The sequence below is a fragment of the Pogona vitticeps genome, chromosome 1, assembly GCF_051106095.1.
Source record: "Pogona vitticeps strain Pit_001003342236 chromosome 1, PviZW2.1, whole genome shotgun sequence".
In the NCBI taxonomy this organism is placed as follows: domain Eukaryota; kingdom Metazoa; phylum Chordata; class Lepidosauria; order Squamata; family Agamidae; genus Pogona; species Pogona vitticeps.
The window spans coordinates 267,327,787-267,344,710 of record NC_135783.1 but is presented as its reverse complement, the minus strand read 5'-3'; the positions used below and the strand labels follow the sequence as shown (position 1 = coordinate 267,344,710).

The following is a 16,924-nucleotide window of genomic DNA, read 5'->3' as shown; positions in this document are numbered from 1 at the left end:
TACCCACTGATTCTTCATGTAGACCTCCTTACATGATGAACAGCCTGGGTAACCTGTTTATCTTAGGCATTGTTTAGCTTCCTAACTGAACAAGTAACATTAACTGCATGTGATTTTTGCTTCTTGTGGAATCACTGCTAAACATTGCCAGTCCTGAACCAACCTTGCTCTAAATATGAAAAAGAAGACAGGAGGCAAACAGTTTTTAGACTTGAGCAAGTGCAGTCACAGTTTCATATTTACAATACTGTTCACTTCTCTGTAAAAATACTTAATAATTTCTTGCTCGTTCACAATGCTCAAAATTTACTGCCTGAGGCAGCTGCTCCACTTTGGCAAATGACAGAGCCAACCGTGTTTGCAAAAAGCACTAGTAACTAAAGATGGGCATGACTTAAGTCAGCCCAGGTCAACTTCCATCGCCGGCTGCCCAGTCTGAGAAGGAGCTTGGGCTTCTCTTCTCTACCTCCTCCAGCAGCCAACCACTCAGACAAGGAGGAGGAATGGAGATTCTCTCTGTACAGCCATTGAGTGATGGGCCGATGGTGTTGGGGGAAGAGAAGCTCCTTCCTGGACTGGGCCGCCAGCAATGGAGGACAACCCGAGTGGCACACAGAGGCTTGTCAGTGGGGCAGCTGGTTGGGGCAGTGAGGAGTGGGAGCACGCAGCACCACAATCCTTTGTTGAACTAAAGAGGCAGTTTTGTAAAATCTCTAGCAAGTTATATTAATATGTAGGCAGGTGGTGAACTGAACAGCAGTTAAAAAAACAAGCAAAATGAATTTTATAATGGAGATAATGGAGATAAAAGGAAAGGATCAATAAGTAGAGTTGGTATAAATTGGTATACATTTCCATTAATTTAATGTTGTACTATGTAACCAATCAATTAAAATACAAGGTTGATATGATATCACAGTTCAATAAATGCATGTAGTTGAATATGGAATCTCATGAATTACATTTGAACCCTGAGAATATTTTTTAAAACAACCTAACAGTATAGTTAAAAAAAATTGAAAATCCCTTTCTTAAAAACAAGGTTTTAATTTGGAACAGGTATAGAAAAATATTTATCCCATCAATTTCTCCATTATATCTGGTGATGGAGACATTTCTAAGAAATCTGAAACAAAATATGAACAATATATTAAGAAAGAAGCAAGTTATTAGGATAAAAGATTGGTTAGAAAAATCAATGAATAAAGATCAAATAAAAGAATTATTAGGAATGGAAAGAATATCATGATTTGAACTTATCCAGCTGGAGCAGTGGACAAAAGTTTGGGTAAAAAGAAGTGGTAAATATAGGAAATTTACAAAATTTGAAGAAATGGTATTACATAAGGAAAAGACAGATGAAAACAAGGCGATGAAAGTAATAGTAAGTAAAATTTATAAAATATTATTGGAAGCAAAGGTTCAAAAAGATTAAAACATTATGGGAATATGACTTGGGAGAACGAAGTACCAGGATTTGTAAATATGGGATACAAGAATATTGGAATCCATCTCTCTGATGGGATATAGAAAAAGGGAAAATTATATAAGTTAGTTTGGAGATGGCATTTAACTTCAGTGAAATTAAATCAAATTTATATGAATAATTCTAAGTTGTGCTGGAGAGGATATCAGAAAATAGGCACTTATTTTAATATGTGGTGTGAATGTGAGACTATATTCAATTATGGCAATTGCTTTTCAAGAAAACAAATGAAATAACTAAGTTAAATTTAGAGGCATGCCCTAAAATAGCCCTTTTATCACTTTTTAATAAGAAGTAATGTAATGGGTTAACTAAAGAATTATTTTCAAAATTATTAACAACGGTAAGAATAATGGCAGCTAGAAACTGGAAAATAGAATATGAATTTCAAGTAAGTGAATTATATAAAGAGGTTTGGATTATAGCTATTAATAAGTTAATGTTCAGGTAAAAAAGAATTAATAAAGAATAAGTTTTATTGATATTTCTGGAACATTTACAGATTTTGTATTAATAAGATGACAGGACGTGCACCCCTGCAAGAATCAATAACTTTTTGGAAAGGGACTCCATAAAGGGAGGAAAATTTGTTATACTTCCAAAGAGTCCCAGTGGAAGGGGCATGTTATGTATACTTGGTTTTGATGTTATGTATTATTATTTGGGGGAGGGGGTTGTACTTTTATGTTTTATGTTTTTTTAAAGCAATAAAGCTTTGTTTCTTTGCTCATTGTTTGTTCTACTTAAATGGATGATTTTAAAAGGAATTACCAAATTCAAGTAGTTTAATAGGTTGGAATAACTAGCAATATTGTATTATATAACAAACATATCTTTTGCTGGAACTGCTTGGACAATTACTGTGAAATTCTCTTCCAGGATATTTGAGCTGAACCATATTTTTACAATGATTAGCAGGTGTCACTATTCACATTTTTGGCAAAACATCACCTAGTTAAAAAAAATACTGGTTTGATCAGAACTGCAGATTTTTCACAAGACTTGAATTCTATAAATTCTTTCTTGTCTCATAAAACATGGATGGAATGCTGCTCTTCAGCAAACTACACTTAGCACAATCTTCTTTCCAAAGAGAATGTAAACTTTCCCAAGAGCCTAGCAAATAATATTGTTACTTTTTTCCACTTCCCATAAAAGCTTAAAGTGGTAGGTATTTTTGTTGTTCACTGGCCTGCCAAAACTGTACAAAGCTTATGCATTCTAAGCTTGATTTCTCAAAGACTATTCGTGTGCATCAAAAAATTAGACAAAGATGAAGCATCTGTAAAATTACTTATTGCCTTTATTGGTGCGCTGTAAGTAGATGATTTTAAGTGTGAAAGGCACTTTTTTCTTTACTTTTTTTCTTTTCTCTTTTTGCAATAACCAAACTACTAAAATTCTAAAATAGCTGTTCACTTGCACGGATGACATTTCTAGAAACATGGATACATCATAGCGAAACATCTTGTACCAGCAATTAACAACATGAATAGTTTTTCAAGGAAAAGATTTAAACTTGAGTAAGTATTGTTTAATACCACTGTTGTACTTTATCCATTATTACTGAATGAATGTTGGCATGAATACTGTTATCTTGGCAAAATCCACAACATTGTATTTACAGACTCTTACGAGGCCCAGTAATTACTTTCTGTACCAGTTTTAGAACTTCTTCATGCAATTGCCACTGACAACAAGTTACTATCTTTTTTGTAGGTCTACTTAAGAATTAACAGGACTGAGAATAGCAAGATGGGCATTAATTGATACACATCCAGTAATCTTCGTTCACTGCTCTTCTATAGTGTTTGTGAGAATTCAACCCATTCCTCATTCTTTCTCCACACATGGAGAGTCACATAATGTACGTGATGTTGGGATTAGAAGTGAAAAATCCATATACGAAGGTAGCTCAGTTCATAAAGGCAAGGGCCACACTGAATTCCAGGAGGAATAGTTGATACAAGGATTGCTGTCAATCCAATTCATTGCATGCAGAGAGATCCCCATGGGGCATAGCACAGCCTGGTTCTCTCCCCTTTGCATTGGCACCTTCAGTGTACTTTCAGAGAAACAGTGGACCACAACAGAGAATGGTGTCTGTACACACTTTTTGCACACACTAGTACTGCTCGTCTCCCCTCCACTTACTCACAAAACAAAAACTTCCTAGGTGGGGAGCTCTGAGACTTCCTCACCTAATGAAAGAATGACACATTTCCTGGTCACATGCTGTGGCTGGTGAGGAGCAAAAACAGTGAACAGAACCATCCCCATAAGAAACAAGCACATAATAGTCTACTGGTGACTTCACCCCTAACCAATATTCCCTTTAAGCTGTGGGCACATAGTGATGGGCACATGCAGCTGAGCAAGTGTTAATGGCCATTTGCTTCTGGTTGCTGCCAAACCCCACACAGCGCTCTGGAAAATTAGAGGGAACATTGCCCCCAACCAAGAGCACAAGCCCAGAAATTGTGCAATTAAATCTCTGCTAAGTTAGAAATCAAACTTAGTATATGTAGACATGATTCAACTTTTAACGATTTTGTACAAAAGGAAAAATCACTGGAAAACTCTATTAAAATGCACTTGTTTCAACGTAAACAAGCTGCTGCCTTAGCCATATGTCTTTGTTCTTGTAAATATAATCCCCTGTTCTGTACCCTACTGAAGACTTTGAAATTCCTCTTAAGGATAATAACAGCAGACAGCACTTGAATGCTCCCTTTGGAGCAGGCACTACACAGACTTTAATGCTGACCTTCAATTTTCAAGAAGATTAATCCCAGATCTACAGTTGAGGTAGTCTAAATGTGATTATCAATCACAATTGGTTTTGTTCATTGCTGTTGACCATTTTGAAACACACTGCAAAATGGCAACCGGCAGGATATAAATTATCTGTTCAACATTGCATTAATATTTTATGCATATGATGATTTATATCTTATAACATTCTGCAGACCTCTTTCTCTCCCCCACCCCAACACACACACACACACACACACACACACACACACACACACACACACACACACATATACACACACACACACACACACACATTACTGTGAAGGAGATAATAATACCATTGCTTTACTCTGAACATTACAGCACAGTAAGACCAGGTAAGGAATGTGTAAAGCTGAGCATAAGGCTGCTTCCACATGACACCAAAGAAAGAGAACTAGTTTTACTAACATTATGCAAGCCTCAAAATGCAACAGCATAATACAGAATTAATGGAACAATGGACAAAATCCTGTTGACATAGTTCTGCAATGAAGCTCAGTTCAGGGTGCTTCCTATCTTCCTGTTTCACCTTTGGAAGATCCCTAGGGCTCTCTTTTGCCCAGAAAGATCTTGGGGGGGGGGCTCAGAACAGGAGCAGGGAGCTGTTAACATCAGAAAATAGCCTGCTGGATTGCTGCCAGGACTGGGACCGCCAGTGGTGATCTGGCAGTGAATTTTGTCCAATAAACATGCCCCCAACATTCCAAGAGTCCCAGAGTGAAACAGAACTCTAAGGAGTCTCAGAAACTGAAACAATGGGATTGGAAGCTTTAAATTAATTTAAATCAATTATTTAGGGTCTCCTTCCAGCTCTGCAGTTCTATGATGATAATTGAATGAAAATACAAGACACAATCTGTGACTGGTATTATGTAACTGATACAAGTTTTAACCAAAAATCTCAGCATCAGTTACAAATTGGTGTAGTATTTATGTTGTTCCTAAAACTGTCATTTTCTCCAGCTCTAGTGATATTATTTCAGATATCTGAGCAGATTACCATATTTTATAAAATTATGTGGTGTTGTTCACAATGATTATGGGGACCACCGAAAGATATTTAATTTATAAACAAGTTACTTCCATTGCTAAGTCTCTGTATTCTGTTAATTTTTCAAATTATTTCTCTTCAACTTTTCCTGGAATTGCAATGTCAGTTATACAGATGCTTCTTCCTTCTATTACCATTATATCTGCTATAGTATTCTTAAATTGCCTGTCCGTTTGAATCCAAAAGTCCTACAAGACCTTAACTTGGTTATTTTCTGACACCTATTCTACCTGATGTTCCCAAGGATTCTTGGATGCTGGCATATTATATTTTTATATAATGACCAGTGTATTAATTTTGCAACTCTTATTGTGTCTGGTTTTGTAATCTGTCTGCTCAGTCTTTAAATATTCATAGATGAGGTGTGACAGTTTCATCTTTTTCCTAGCAGAGTTGACATTTGCTGTTTAAACAAATTCCTTAAATTTTACTTTCACAATATTAGTTTGGAGCGCTGATTCTTGTGCAGGAATGATCAAGCCTTCAGTTTCTTTCTTGATGGTGCCCAGTTTTAGTCATGCCCAAATTAAATTATTATCATGTTTTCCATCAATATTTCTCAGATATTGTCCATGTTTATTTTTCCAGTTGTTTAATTTATCTTCAGATTGTTGTTTCTTATATTCATCCTTCATTTCTGTTGTTTTGAATATGTTTTCCATTTTCACTACTTTAAGTAATTTTTTCTCTGCTTCTTTTAATATAATCATTTGGGCTTCATTTTTCTTCCTCTATTACGTGTTGTGTATGTAGTAATCCATGACCTTCAATTTTCCACACTAAATTTAATTTGTCCACATCCCTTTTTGGATACAGTGCATGATGCATATTCACTAATTTCTGCATTTTTGGATCCAGTTTTTATAATTCACTTTGGGTTTAATCTATTATTCCAGCTAAGTATCTAATTACTGGAACTGTTCATGTATTTATGTCATTGACTGTATTTCCACCATTTAATTTTGATTTTAAAGTTTTCCACAGTTATTTAATGTATTCCTTTTGTGTCAGATCTTTAATGTTTTGTATGCAGAATATTATCTGCTCCTAGTATTCCAGGGTATTTATAACTGTAATCATTTGATAATGATTTTATTATACTGTTATTTTTACCTCTATTCTGTCTAGTTTTGGATCATACCATGTTGTTGTTGTTACTTCTGATCTGGCTTATGCTAACAGAACTGCACCAACATGATTTTGCCTAATCTCTGGAATGTCATGAAAGAAAAAGTGAATTGTCTCAATATCCCTTGTGACAAAGAGTAAGGAGCTAGGGCATCTTATTAGACTCAATATTCCTCCATGGCCAGATCAGCATGCTATCATTTGCCCATCATGTGTGAATTTTCTCCTTACATATGCAACTGTAACATTAATATCGCACTATTGTAATTCACTCTATTTGAGGCTACTCTTGAGAACAACTCAGAAGTTACAACTGATACAACACATGGCAGCAAGGCTATTAATGGGTACCTCCCATTGTGATCATGTGCTGCACATTTTTTTCTGAATTCAATTCGAGGTGTTGGTTATTACTAGAGATGGGGACGAATCGGGGAAAAATTGTGCTTCATCAGAATTTATCATTTATCAAAGATGAGAAACAGACGAAGCAACGAAGAACCAGATTTTAGCAATGAATCAATGAATATTCGTCACTTAATTGTTAAAACACAATGTCCCACCAAACAGCTGATTGGAGTGACATTAATAAGCTGGCTGACTGTGGGAACAGAACCAGTTTCTGTTCCAGCAGGCAGCCTGCTTATCAACAACCCACCCTTCAGCTGATTGTCAGGCCAAGCAGGCTGGCTGTGGGAAAGCAAACCCGGTTTCCATTCCCACAGTCAACCTGCATGAAGAGACAAATAAAAATGGGTAAAAATTCATTCCTTTGTATTTGTCAGGGTCTCCGGACCTGACAAACAGGAAGGGACAAATATCCCATGAATCAGCAAATATTGTGATTCTTTATTTTATTCATCCCCATGTCTGGTTATTACCTTTAGGATCCTGCACAGTTTGTGACCCACATATCTCCTAGACTGCCTCTACCCATATGAACCCCATGCCAACTGTCATTTGGCACTGCCCTTCAAAGCAGTCGGGATTGGATATATTCGAGAAAGATCTTTTAGTGGTGTTGTCCCTCTACATTGGAATTCCCTTCCTGAATCCCTACAAAGTATGACATACATGGATTCAGGAGAAGATGTAAGGCAGAATTGTTCTGGCAAAACTTTGGGTGCTAAGAAATGCGATTCTACCACATATGTGGCTAGCATTTTTACATGTTAAAACTGTGCTGTTGCCAAGTATTGTTGCATTTTATCATTTTGTATGGAATATTTTGTTGTTTGGTATTGGTTTATGATGTGTGCTGTTCCGAATCTTTTTGGAGGAAATAACACCATATAAATGAAAACATTAATAAATAAATAAAACACTGGCAGCAGAAAACACTAGTGTGGAAGCACTACACGCAGTAAATCACACCAGAATAGAGCCACTGAAACAATGGAGAGTTAGTGAATCTATAAGTTCAAATGGATTTACTCTAATTGTGACTTACTTGATCATACTAAATTCTCACAATTATATTATATATTTTTAAAAATACTAGGCTGCTACCTTTAAGGACAGAAAGCTTCCAAGATAGAACATGTAAGATATACAATACAACTGAGTGCACCATAGGGAATATAGGACAAGAGTGAGTTGGGAATGGATGGAAAAATATGATGGTGGCAAAGTAAATGTTTGAATGCAGAAAATCAGAGATTCAGTCTTTGAATTCTCCAGTTAGAAAAGCATGGCTACACCCACTTTCTTATTCCTTGAACAGCAACTACCAAATAGATTAGTTCATCATGACTTACACATCAAGGTGAGCAAATCAAGGTCTGTGCACTGAGTGAGGCCCACAGTTGTTAAAAACACAATATTCCCAAGGGCTCCAACTCCCAAAAAGCTTATACATTTTTAACAAAAACCTTTTTTTTTTTTTTGCTCAAAATATCCTTTCTTTGTGGGAGCCAATTTTATTGTGTTTCAGTGACCTATTGTTCCTTTACCACATCCCAAAATGTTAATTATTTTGGCCACTAGAAAGGGTTTCAGACTGAGAATAATATTTTAATATGGGAGGAGCAGGAGTTGCCCTCCAAGGCCCAGGGTTGGGTATGTGCAGCCTTTGAATCTCTGGAGGTTGCCCATCATGGATTTGATTGAAATCACAATTTAAATTTTAAAAAAGAGATTTTTAATGGTTTAAATAAAAATTATTTTTTAAAATTTAAATCATTATTTAAATCAATTTCAGTTTTTTAAAAAACTCATTGATTTTTATCCACCTGTTGCCCGCTGTAGTCCATACAGAGCAATGACAATATCAGTCAGTTTCTTACATCCCATAAAGCTGTAAAAGTCACAAAGAGTTACATGTATGTGAAGACCTCTCCTTTTTTAGCACAATTGCTCTCTAGCATAATATAATACCTTCATTTGACATCATAGGAGGCAAATGTAGCCGGGGGAAAAAAAGCCTGGTTGTACATGTATAATCACTTGATGATGATAATGTGCCATCAAGTAGATTCTGACATATGGCAACTTTTTCAGGTTTTGCTAGGTGCAGAGCACTCAGAACTGGTATTCTGTTCTTTTGAGGGCACTCGGGGGACTGTGCCACTTGCTCTTCTTTTCTCCTGGGAGGCAATGGAGACTCAAACTTCCATGCTCTAGTTCTGCAGCCAGGTACCAACCCAATGGTAGCTATCCAGCTACCCCCTCGCCCTGGTGTAAATCAGTACTCGTACTGAAACCCACCACCTCCTTCCACATAAATAGTCCAGAGGGGTAGCCATGGTAGTTTGATGCAGCAAATACACTGAAGAAATCTGCGGCCATTTCAAAGGCCAACAAATCCATTAGGTCACAGGCTTTCAAAGACATGCGTTCTCTTTATCAGATAAATCTCACAATAGATCTGTTGTTCTTTCAGGTGCCCCAAGGTCCTTTGTTGTAGCATAAACAGAAAGCCAGCCACAATGCACACCTGATGGAATGAATGGAGTGTTAGTCAGAATAAAATTGCCACTCATTCAACAGGACTTAGGCAAGTTAAGTTTGGAGTCACCATATCTGTGACACTGGAGAAGGGAAAGGAGCAAAATATTGTAGGACTTTAAAGACTAACAGTGTTATTTCACTGTGAGCTGTTCTGGATCAGCTGATTATTTAACCAATTTGCTAAGACAGACTAACAGGGCCACTTCTATTGACATTCCTAAGATGTGTATTTTAATGCAATCCCATCATGTTAGGCAGAAGATAAACCAGTGAGGAGAACTCAGCCAAAAAAATATATATGTGATACTTAACTGCATAATAATGATTTATTACTTTAAAAGTCATACCTTCAAATCATAAACGGAAAGATTATTCAGAAGCTGTTTTTAATCATACAATGGTCATGACACTCCCTTCAGCCTCTATGAAGAGGAGGAATTATACTTTCATCAAAGGATATCCATCTTCATATTTGAAAGGAACAAAGAGCCAACTGGATGTGAATCCAAGAAAGCATAAACTGATGCTTTCTTTCCACACTGCATTCCTTTTGATGGACGGTGTAATCAGAGGAACATCTGAATGCACACCCTGATACTGATGAGCAACACAGGTTCAGAAGCCCGTTCAATAGTAGTTTCTGCTCAGAACAGTCCACTGGAAATAGAACACGTCTGCCTAATTGTGCTTTCGGGTCACATTAGATTCATCTACCAGCCCTTTCAAGGAACATGGGCATGGAGACCTGCTTCTTTCTTTCTTTCTTTCTTTCTTTCTTTCTTTCTTATATTGATATGCCACCTTTCTCCTAGAGCAGTGGTCCCCAACCTTGGGCCTCCAGATGTTCTTGGGCTACAACTCCCAGAAGCCTTCACCACCACCTCTGTTGGCCAGGATTTCTGGGAGCTTAAGTCCAAGAACATCTGGAGGCCCAAGGTTGGGGACCACTGTCCTAGAGGATTCCAAGGCAGCTTACAGCATTAAAGAAACAAAGTTAGAAACCAAATAATAAACTATTACAATATTTAAAGAGCGTTAAACAAATACCATACTGAAACTCTTAACAAGAGCAAGATTAAAAGCACAAGTAAAACACAAAATAAAATGTCCCCTTTAAAAATCCAAATTAAAATGTCACCTTGTTGAGGAAAGCCAGCAAAAATGGGGCCAGCCCATGGGAGGGAGTTACGGAATCTAGGAGCAGCAACAGAGAAGGCCTTCTCTCATGTTCCCACCAAACACACCTGTGAACGTGGTGGGACCAAGAGAAAGGCCTCTCTTGATTATCTTAATACCCAGGCAGGAACATAAAGGGAGGCAGAGTCTTTTAGACAGTTTGGACCCAAGTCATTTAAGGATTTTATAAGTTAAAATCAGCACTTTAATCTGTGCCTAGAAACAGATCTGCAGCCAAGGGAGATGCTGTAACAGGAGAGTTATACGTTCCCTGTACAGTGGGGTCTTGACTTGAGAACTTAATCCATATTGGAAGGAGGTTCTCAAGTCACAAAGTCTGTAAATCAAGTCTCCATTGACCTACAGTGCATTGAAAACCGATTAATCCCGTAACAGGCCGTTTTTGTTCCATTTTGGTTTTTTTCTGGTCTGTAAGTCAAATCTCAGTCTGCAAGTCAAACCTAAATTTTGCGGCCAGAGAAGTCTGTAACTCAAAAAGTCTGTAAGTCAAGCCGTCTGTAAATCAAGGGTCCACTGTAACCAGCCCCAATTAACAATCTGACTGCAGCATTTTGGGCCTTCTGGAGTTTCTGAGCACTTTCCAAAGGGAGCCCCACATAAGAGTGCATCACCGTGACCAGAGCACTCAGTTCCAAAAGGTGATATCCTGGTCCAGAGAGAGAGAGAGAGAGAGAGAGAAATATTCCCCCAGGCTTTGACTACATACAACAACTACACAGTGTATCAAGGCAAGGGGCACTTACTGAAAGGAAACATACTTTAGAAATTATTTTTAAGCCTACTACAGTGGACCCTTGACTTACAGACGGCTTGACTTACAGACTTTTTGAGTTACAGACTTCTCTGGCCGCAAAATTTAGGTTTGACTTGCAGACTGAGATTTGACTTACAGACCAGAAAAAAACCAAAATGGAACAAAAACGGCCTGTTACGGGATTAATCGGTTTTCAATGCACTGTAGGTCAAGACTTACAGACTTTTTGACTTGAGAACCGCCTTCCAATACGGATTAAGTTCTCAAGGCAAGACCCCACTGTACATAGGCAGTCAATGGTTGCATGGCTCCCATGACCCAAAATTATAGTGCAGCATGATCCAGACAAGTTACAGAAAGCTTCAGGCTTGCACACTCCTCTACTCTGATGCATCTACCAGAACTTAAGATGTGTTTGCTTTGGTTTCTACTTAAACACAGTGTGAGATGTTTCTGAACCAATAAATGGGTGCTGTCTGAAACAAACTATTTGAAACCATGGCTTTAAGTAAGCCATAGTTAATACTAACCACAGTTTGTCAATTTATAAGGCATGACAAGATGCAGTCAAGGAAATCCCGAAGTGAACACCTCTGAACACTTTCTTATGGCTTTGATGGGGAGTGTGGAGAAGGAGAGGTCTGTTGCATTTTCTTGCAGTACTATACACAGCTTAACACAATGTATGTTACGGCTACACAAAAGCACATAATCTGTAATTTTTAATGACACTCTAGACTTTTGGTACACATGCTGAAATACTTGAATATTTAAAATATGTGAATATACTGCTATAACCAATCTCAATTTAATGCATACCTTGTGTTCATGCATATTAAATTTACCATGTATTATATTACCAGCAACTGTAGTAAGAACAGGATAAAAATTAGGAATGACAAAAGTGGCTTTGCATGGTTTCTAATGAGGTGGCTGTGTTAAGACTGTCTCAAGCATGGCCAGCAAAAATAAAAGAGTTGGGGCACCTTAAAAACGAACCTACTGTATCTGCTTCCATGGGAGCTTTGATGAAACCCAGTCTCTGAAATGTTACACCACAAAAACACAATCCCCTTTCTTAGACACATCTGATATTATATAACTTCCTTTAACTCTCATCAAAGTCTGGGAACATGACCAGAGATTAACTAGACTTCCGGGATATCAGCAAAGTAACTGCACTCCTGGACAAAAGCCTGTTTACATAAGTTACACTGACTTAATTATGTTACCTTAATCACATTGGCACCAAAGACATGTGTTCACCCATGGACAGTCAGTTCCCCTCCAGCTTTTGTATTAGACGTATTACCTGAAAATGTTTCATCACTACAACCTGAAGGAGAGTCAGGTGGCAAGTTTATAATGTTATCTTTCACTGGTCAGCTCTTCTTGCAGAATAGGTTTTGCCCCAAAATGAGACTCTGTTTGCTTGCCAGCTCTTTCACTTTTCAGAAAGTTCTATGCAGTCCTAATGGAATGACTCATCAGGAAATCCTTATTTGTCAGAAAGCTGCCTCTCTTCATTAGAAGCATAAAGATAAAACCTCTTACACTACATTAGCTGGAATATGTCTACTAAGACAGAACAAATAAATTAATTAATTGCACCTGGCCTCAAAGAGCCAAAGAAGTGTAGTAAAGATTCCATTTTGCTTCATTAACAAATTAAATTATCATAGAACATCCACACTCCTGCTACATATATGCACACAGATTGGTGAATATTAGAGGCAAGTCCGCCAATATTTATATTTTGCCTTTGCTTAAAGTGTTATTTTATAGTAACTGGACTAATTATATTTTACAGATATTCCAGAGAAATCACAAGAAATGGAATAATCATGAAGTTCTGAATCATATGTATTAAACAGTAGGAACTTTTAGAGAAAAAATATATACGGTGATGAAAAATACCCAAGCTTATAAATGTTGCTCAAGCAAAATGCTAAGATCGAACAGGATGAGGCTCACTTGGGATGGCAAAATGCATTTGAGATCTACACTGATGTTGCTAGAACTGGAATCTTTACCTATTGAAGCATTTAAAAACACTGCAATCAATTATGCCTTCTCTGGAATGCTCATAGCCTTCAGCATGAGACAGCTATGCAGGACCAGCCTGAAAAACAAGTTTAACTCTACTTGCCCACAAGCTAATATTACACCCTCCAACACACCTTTCTAAGATCTCCTTTGTATAGACAACTTGTGCAATCCAGTTTCAGGCAATTATTTACAACTGAACATGATGTACCTTCTCCATCTACTAATTTTCTAAAATAACCATTTTAAAACCAATGAGATCAATTTTGATGGAGAGTAAAGATAAATGGTGAAAAATCCCAAATACCTCCAGAGATTACTGTCTTCTATCTTCTGAAGCTTTACACAGAATCACAGAATGGCAGACCTGCAAGTAGCCCCAAGGGTTCACAAGTAAACTTCTGTTCAATTAAGTTTCACTTACAGTTACACTTTAGGAGGCTCCACATAGCCATCAATGCTAAATAAGCTGTAACTCTGACACAGCAATTTATGACATAAGGTGAGATGCAGTTTATGAAAAGCTTATGCCATTTAAAATTTGTTGGTCTTTAAAATATCCCAGGACTCCGTGGTATTTTGTTTTTATTTTTGTTTAAAACACACACACACACACACAAAACTTCTGATTATTTAGTAGAGTGCCTCATACTGTATTTTACTTGCAATACAGCAACAATATAAAAATATACCAAGTATCCTTTCTTACCACACTCAATAGCTATGGAAGACCTTAAGACTCTTTTCCCCACTACAAACTTGTATCGTTATTTTTGCATGAATTATCTATTCTTCATCATCCAAGAATGCTGCAATTCTGGCTTCATAGGTTTCACCAAGTCTATTAAAAAGTTTAGACAGGAGATGGCTAATGGCTATTCTCACAGGCATGTGGGAAAACAGAAATTCCACGCCTTTTTATGTCAGAAAGTGAATCAAAACTTGGATATGTGTATCCTTTGCTTATAATTTGTGTAACATTTTTCCTCATCTAAAAATTGATCCAGGTGCTTAACCTGCAACAAATACTCAGTTAAGAACGAACCTAGTCATGATTATGTTTTAAATGGCATGGATTATCTCTCCTGAAAGAAACAAACAACTGGCACCAGTGTCTAGAAATATAACTGTGTCTTCAACATGACCAAACCACAACCCAATAGGATGAGACTTGTAATGTCTGATATGTGATTATCTCGTTTCTTTCCTGGGGTTAACACTTGCCTGAAGGGGTGACTGTGCAAGACTTTTCCATTGAGAGATTACCATTAAAAGCTGCAAGACTCACCAGTTAAAACCACACATGCCTCTAATAACCTGCCTGAATGCACTATTTAAATGTGTATTCCATAACATGACTGCATTAGTTGAAAGTAGAAAACTATGTGGAATTTGGTCTTGCCATATTTTTTATGTATGTCGGCTTCCTTTGGCCTCCTCCATTAATGTTGCTTTTGTTCTTATGTGCCATTAAGCCCCAGCCAACTTATTGCAACTCTAATAGGATTTTCAAAGTCTTTGAGATATTTAAAGAGTAGTTTTACCAATACCAATCCTCGAAGGAGTTTCCATGGCTGCGCATTACACCACAGTGGTTCTCAATAACTCTCTCTTTGTTAATAGTCATGGAAAGACCCTTAGTACAGGAGACCAGGGCAACCATACAAAGCTAATAGATCCCAAGAAGGTGGTCACTACACCATTAGAGTTCTGCAGATCAGTTACCATGAGTCTGTGAGGTAAATGGAATAAAACACAGACCAATGCCCCAAGACCCCTCAGCTCTTCATTTCAAGGGGATATCCTTCGAGGTACAACAGATACTCAAGTTAAAATGCCCCCTTGCCCTGTACTTTCCCCATTCTGCATCCACCCACTGTGTGACCTGCACTAACGTGGGATTGCTGCTTGTCCAGGATGAGGGAATTTTGGAATGACAGCCATTTCACAGGGGAATCCTGATGCCAGTCCCAGAAAGAGAATGAAACACCAGAGTGGGCAACACCAGTCAACAGTTTTGATTAGAGGGAACCAAAGCTAGTGACAAGAAGCTCATTTACATACAATGAAGGTATTCACGTCCTTCTTTCTATATAGACTCAGCATAGGCTTTATATTTAGTTCTAGCTGGAAAACAGCCATGCTAATGTTGCATAGATAAACTAACCAGAATCACTGTACCATTAAAGAGAAGAATCCTTTTCTTTAAAAAATAAAAAAGTAAATAAACATTTACTGCCTTTTTCTTTCCCAAAGATATCTGAGTTATTCATTGTAGTATATGTTTTACCAAACGGTGTAATCAGTCATAAATCATCTTACTTTACTCACAAAACAAGAGTTTGTTTTTCTATCACCAGCTGGAAATGAAAACTTATTTCATGGATCAAAGGGGAAAATACACTATAGAAAGAGCAATTATTGTATCTATTGAACCCCAGAAGTCTCATTGTTGTAAAAGTACATGGCTGGTGTCAGCCAGGTTACCTAGGAGTGAAAGTTATGTCACATAATCCTCACTTCTGTTCCATACTGTACACCATCTGGAGACAAGTCAAAAGTTAATCCGATTTTTCTGTGGCTTTTTTTTTTAAATGCCTATTCAGATTGGCTATTACATGCCATCTGGTAAAATAAATTGTTTGTTCATGTCTTCTGCTCACTTGCTTGAGAATTATTCACAAAACCAACAATCCTTCATTTTCTATATTTAGGAAGGTTTTAGGAATCTAGGAAGGGTGTTTCATATAAACACACATAAGGAGTTATCTGGACGTACATTATCATGTATTGTTTTAAATCTTTTTCTTGGAATGCTGTGTTTTTGCACAAGCAGGGAAATTAGTACTAAGACACAGACAAATGCTGTCGAGTCAGTGCAACTGTGTGTCATAGATAGAAGAACCTTCAAACAGAAATTACTTTATAAGGAAGAAAAACAAGTTTTCAAAAGTTATTGTGAGAGCAAATGTTTCCAAACCATTTTATAGAGATCACTGCAAAACACTCCAAAGCTGGAGGCGGGGCTTTGTTGCGGTGCTGCCAGTAGCTCCAGAGAAGAGCTCTCTGGAAAAACTGGAACCTGTCTGGTCCGGGATCCCCTTTTTGAAATGGGGATCGAAGGAGAGTCTAGGAGAATTCTCTCTGAAGCAGATGGTGAGCAGCAGCAGGAGAAGAATGGGAGGCAAACCCAGACTTCTTCCCTCTGAAGAAATCATCCAGCACGGATTGGAGGGGGAAGCCATATTTGGCATTGAGCAATGAGTAACCCTTTACCAGGGGAGAAGAGAACAACCAATATAAACTTAAAATATATAACAACTAAGTAAGCTAAAAACTTTGATTTATGAAACAGCCCCATTAAGCTGAAAATAAGAATGAAAATATTTGGCTGAAAGAAGAAAAGCAGCGGCGAGCCTATCTTATCAGTCTGCTTCAAAAGCGAAACTAACTAACTAACTCTTAATACAGCAGACTGGTTTCAAAGCCGAGAGAGTGAGACGGAAAAATAAAT

At 37.5% G+C, this 16,924-nt stretch overlaps 1 protein-coding gene across 16 annotated transcripts in view; it reads right to left on the bottom strand.

The window, feature by feature from the left end:
- The window catches only part of TEAD1 (TEA domain transcription factor 1), a 222,686-nt gene that overhangs the window by 161,218 nt on the left and 44,544 nt on the right, over positions 1 to 16,924 (bottom strand). The window contains exon 1 of one of the 16 annotated variants that reach the window (XM_072985785.2): positions 13,718 to 13,772. The exons of the other annotated variants lie outside the window; for them this stretch is intronic. The gene's annotated coding sequence lies outside the window, so the exon portion shown is untranslated. Of the gene's footprint in view, positions 1 to 13,717; positions 13,773 to 16,924 lie in introns of those variants that run through there. 16 annotated transcript variants of the gene reach the window in all.